Genomic DNA, 5907 nt, shown 5'->3' with positions numbered 1-5907 from the left:
CTGGAATCACATCTCCAGAAGACTTATCTTACACAAAATCTCTCTCATTCACAGTTGTCTGCCCAAGTGTGCACTCTCCAGGCTTACCTGACCACGGCCAAGATAGTTTGGGGCAGGTTTGTGGGCTCCTGCTGGCTCTCTAGCCCATACCAAAGTCTGTCTGCTTATTACTGGATGCACAGGTGGGTGAGATTCCTCCTGGATCCCTTTGCATTTGGTGCTGGTTACTACAACTTCCACACAGGCTCTTTTGTTCATGGTTGGATGTCCAATTCTTTATTACTAAAGCAGGACAATAATGGGGGACGTCTTTAGTCACTGTAATGCTGATATCAGCCCTTGTCTTGATAATTTTTACTCTCATCCATCTAATTATGTAGATTGCAGCCTAAATATTATCACTATTGTGTTGTCAAAAAAACGCCAAGTCAAAATTTTTGTTTAAAGGGATTCTTGGTTCATATTTTACCCCTGGAATCTGACAGAAGTGATATAAACCATTTCTGAAGAAACAAATTTTAAACACAAGCATCAATGATTCCTACAGATAAATTTTAAAGAAATATGAACTTAAGATAAAAAATTCACTAAGCCTACTAATAAACAGGGCGCCTTTGGTAAGAGTCAGAAATATCCTTAAACCATGGAATCAGATTTGCAAATATATGTATTTAAATTATTAGATAATAACTTCAATAAGTATGTTGAATACATTTAAATAAAGGGTGCTATGGAAAGTATGAAGAAACAATAAGAGACTATCAAAACTGACCATTTGGGAAGAACGAAATGGAACATCTCAAGAGAAAAAAAATATGATTGAAATTTGAAATTAATGAGTGAGTTAAATAGCCAATCAGCACAACTTATGGTGGAATGAATTTACTGGAAGAGAGATTTGTAAAAATTAAACAGAACACAGTAGAGCAATACAAATAATGAATGTTTCAGTGATGTAGGGGGCAGAGCAAGTAGATCCAATGATGTACATCTAATTGGGGTCCCAGAGACATATAATAGAAATGTAGAGGCAATTTTCAGAGGAGTATCTGTGTTTAGTAGACAGCATACGAGAGTCATGGTTACCGTGTTGAATGAATGGACATTAGAGGAAGCTGTGAATACGTCTGTGAGTAGAAAGAGAAGAACGGTACATGCTGTAGCTGCTCAATAAATTAATTTGGTTGTCATGATTATTGGTTACGTTGATGATGAAGAATGTAATTTTCTGCTCTGTTCTCACAAAATTCTCCTTCCATTCAGTTTCCATGTGGACAGAATCACACCTAAGTCTGAGACGGTAAATGCATAGCTTGTCTGCTACCATTTCTCCTTCTGTACTGATGGCAGACATCTTGACTTTCTTTTCTAATTAATGTCTTCATTGCTTCAGATTTCTTCTTGAAACGGTGCCCCCAGAATCAATGATTGATCTGATTTTGGGAAATGAACAGTTTTACATTGTTTCTAAGGCTATACCTTGTGCTTCCATGGTGATTTTGTCTTTCCATTCACTTTTGCAACTAGGAGGCTGGTAAATGGCTGGGAGGGAGGAAGACATTCTGGATGGCTAATGCTGTATTTATTTGTAGTTCATACACATAGCTTATTCCGTTAATATCATAGCCTTTCTCCAGAGAGGTCTCCAAGACTTCTACTTTTACCTGTATATGGAAAATCCAGGCCACATTTAACATCTATTTTCTACCTTTCACAGCCCCGATGATTTTATTTCTGGTGTAGGTCATCTGAATAAAAAATGTGTTTGCATTGGGGCATGTCCTAACGACCATCTAGAGAGAAGACAGCTATTTCATCTTGAAGAGGGCATACAGAGCCTAGTGCAAAAATATTGTTTTGCTTATTTACCATTTGGCCTGAAGACTTAGTTCTTGCCTTCCTTGAACTGGCTCCAAAGAGAAAAAGAGAAAGAACTTCCAGAAATCCTGCCTCTGTTTCTTAGTCCCCATGCCCATTGCCTAAGCGTTCTAACCCTTACATGAGTTCAAGTTACTCTACTTCATAGGAGAAGACTCGAACCTAGGAATCAATAATAAAATCCAGGATGATTGAGAATCCAACAAAACCATATGCAAGGTGTTCAGTGGTTGTAATTTGCTGTGTAAAGGTTCCAGAGTTTCCAACAGATTTTTAAAGTATCACTGACTCAAAGATGTTCAAGAATCATTGTTCTAGACAGTTTAACTCATAAGTATCTCTGATCTGAGGTAATAAAAATCTGCACCGGCAAGGATGGGCATATAATGACTAGGCTTTTACAACCTGGTCTTGTCTAACTTCTCAGGAGACTTCATAGAGCCATTAAGTTTAAGTCACATCGAGCTCCAAGCTATTTCTTGGTGCGTGACTCTTCCTACCATCCCATTGCATTATTCTTATTTCTCTCCAGGCTCTATGAAACCAGAAATGCAGTTATAGAATTGTCTACCCTTTCTGACTGCAGATTAATTGAATATTAGTTCCCAAAGGGATTTTAAAGAGTATCTATTTTACTATCCTCAAGTGACTATGGGGTCCAGTATGATTCAGGGGCTTTTTCAAGCACTGAATTAATTTCACAGGCATGACTGATCAGAATCATTCTGTTTTACCATATAGAGGGAGGACATTATTTTGCTAATTTAAGCTATTTCTACTTCTCATATGTTTGTAAAATCTGAAATGATAAAACATGAAATTAAGACATTTTAGGAGATAATGTACCAATGATGTTCATTACTGTCTTTTGCCCCAAAGAGAATGACTGTACTTATGAAAGAAAATTTTTCAGTTAAGTTTGGTGATTATACATGGAACAAAAAGATTAACCCAACATTGATGATTTAAGACGTATATCTAGTCAGCTGCATGACTGGAAAGAAATGAGTATTTCTTTGTGCTTTTTGAGAATAAAACCATTTCCTTCTCTCATCGTTTTCTCAGCAGCTGTCACCGAGCAGGTCCATGGAAGGGGATAGAAATCGTACCTCTGTGGACATGTTTGCTCTCCTGGGACTCTCAGATGAAAAAGGTGTGCAGCCTATCCTCTTTCCAATCTTCCTAGGGATCTACCTTGTGACTCTCATCTGGAACATGGGTCTTATCATCCTAATCAGGATGGACTCCCACCTGCGCACACCTATGTACTTTTTTCTCAGTTTCCTGTCATTTATAGACATCTGCTATTCTTCTTCCACCAGCCCAAGGATGCTTTCAGACTTCTTAAAAGAAGAAAAAATGATTTCATTCATTGCTTGTTCCACCCAGTATTTTGTTGGGTGCTGGATGTGTCTGATGGAGTGCTGTCTCTTGGCTGCCATGGCCTTTGACAGATATGTTGCTATTGGTAGGCCTCTATAGTACTCAGTGGTCATGGCTCCTGGCCTCTGTCAGAAGATGATTGCTGGGGCCTATGGGAGTGGTTTCCTTAGTAGCTTAGCTGAAATAATCCCTTGCTTTCATCTCTACTACTGTGGGCCCAATATCATTCCAAATTTCTTCTGTGACATAACCCACATCATATCCTTGTCTTGTTCCAATCCCTTCATCAGTCAAATGATTCTTTTTCTCATAACTTTTTTTGTTGGATTTGGTTCTTTCCTTGTTATACTCTTATCCTATGGTTTCATTGCAGCTTCCATCCTGAAAATATCCTCTATCAAAGGTAGTGCCAAGGCCTTCAATACCTGTGCCTCTCACCTGTTAGTAGTAACAATCTTCTATGGCACAGGCCTCTCGGTGTACATGCATCCTAGTTCTACTCACTCCAAGAAGCAGAACAAGGTGCTGTCAGTGTTCTATGTTATCTTTATCCCCATGTTAAACCCTCTTATCTATAGTCTGAGGAACAAGGAGATCAAAGAGGCCTTCCAGAGGGTGATAAAGAGGACCACACATTTACTTCAGTAAGAACAATATTTGTGCAGGTGTTATTTTCCCTATAAGGAAAAGAGGGATAAGAATATGTAAATAACATTTTGTATGTCGCAAGAATAGCTAAGTAGAGAGAAGATGTGACAACCTGGCTTCTGGGTTCCTGGTGCCATTATGTTTAGCTGCCACCACCAAGTGATCTGTCTGAGGCAGTGTCATCAGCATTGAACTGCATTTAAAAGGCTTGTTTACATAACTAGGCTCAGGTAGATAAAATCGGATGTTTGGACAACAGAGGTTCTGATAGATATTATATGTAGATAAATGACAAGACCTAGGAAGTCATGCATGGTTCTTCCCTCTACAATTTTTAAAATGTCCTTTATTTATTTTTGGTTGTTAAGCACTTTTTATATTTAAATAGAAATAAAATTACTTATAAAATCACATATGTATAAGTTAACAATAATTTAAAAAAGAATACCTTATCATCTGAGTTCCAAACACAGAGCGAGAAAGTCAGTGTGAGAAAGAGGAACACAGAAAGAGATAGGTAGAAAGAGAAATAGAGAGAGAGACACACACACAGAGGGAAAAGAAAGAGAGAGTGAAAAAGTGAACAAAGAGAAGGGAAGGGGAAGGGAGGAGAGGAGACAAAAGAAGAGGAGAGGGGAAAAGATTGATCAGTCTTTATTCCAAAATAACTTTGTTCCCTCCATCTTACTCCTTGAAACTCCTTATGAAGTGAGTTGTGAAAAACAGATGGGAGAAAGGAATAGTAGAAAGGAGGGGCACTTTTCAGGTTAAGAGTTGGGGAGATTCTCAGAGGCTAGAAAGAAGTCAAAGTCATCAATTTCTGGGCACAGGTGGCCTGAAGCACGCTCCATGGTAGCTTCCCAGGGACAGCGAAAGACTCAGAAATGAAGGCTGTCATGTAATGTCTAGGGACTCACAGTCTGAGTCCCAGAGATGTGAGCCCCCTAGGAATTCCAAGTCCTTAAGTATGATCAGCGAGCAGTAGAGACAGTCTGTATGAGGGTACCATGGAGACTCAAAGTCTAACCAAGAGAATTTAAAGAAAATTTTAAAAAGAGATATTTTTCAGACAAGAGTTTATAGACTAAGCTTCATACATACTACAGTAGTGTATACACAACATATTACACTTCACTAGTTACATTGCATAGATGTGATTTTTGTTCTATTATTATGTGCACTTGGCAAGTGGGAAATTATCCCCATTTTACAGATAGAACTTTTGGGTATATTGTGGTCTGCCTTGTTCTTCCCAGGGTAGCAAGAATCCGTCTTGAAGCTCACTAAGTATCAGATGTGGAACATAAATGGTTTTTACTGATCAGAAACATGTCATTTATTGCTTTGCCATGGTGCCCAATTTCTATACCTTAGGTGTTATATATTTAAAACTATCTTACGAATCTGTTCATTGAAAATATTCACAACACAGTTTTTATCAGAGTGAATACATAACTATTAACCAATTGGTAAGAGTTAAATCAAATAATTAACTCATTATCCCATCCATCCCTTTCTCCTTAGAAGTAAGATTAGCTGAAGTAGATCCAACATGAATGGGGACCTTTCTAAAACATCTCTGTATCCCTAGTAATGGCAGGGTAGATGAGCTCCATTAAAAAACCAAAAACCAAAACACTAAAACCAAAAGTTCGTGGGAATGATCTTAAGTAGATATTTTTTTCTTTTGTGAGGAAGATTAGCCCTGAGCTAACATCTGCTGCCAATCCTCCTCTTTTTTGCCAAGGAAGACTGGCCCTGAACTAAATTCATGCCCATCTTCCTCTACTTTATACGTGGGATGCCTGCCACAGCATGGCTTGCCAAGTGGTGCATATGTCCACACCCGGGATCTGAACTGGCGAACCCCAGGCTGCCGAAGTGGAATGTGCGAACTTAACCGCTGCAAAACAGGGCCAGCCCCAGTAGATATTTTTAATGAAGAATTAGTAATGCAGCATAATATATTGGAAAGAACTCCAATTCAGAACAGATAAA

General features: G+C 38.5%; 1 pseudogene; it reads left to right on the top strand.

Annotated features, from left to right (window-relative positions):
• The first annotated feature begins 1078 nt into the window (after window positions 1–1078).
• Window positions 1079–3909, top strand: LOC138916523 (olfactory receptor 5A1-like; annotated as a pseudogene).
• Window positions 3910–5907: the final 1998 nt, after the last annotated feature.

Source organism: Equus caballus, chromosome 12 (assembly GCF_041296265.1).
Source record: "Equus caballus isolate H_3958 breed thoroughbred chromosome 12, TB-T2T, whole genome shotgun sequence".
Taxonomy (NCBI): domain Eukaryota; kingdom Metazoa; phylum Chordata; class Mammalia; order Perissodactyla; family Equidae; genus Equus; species Equus caballus.
This window is presented reverse-complemented; position numbering and strand designations above follow the sequence as displayed.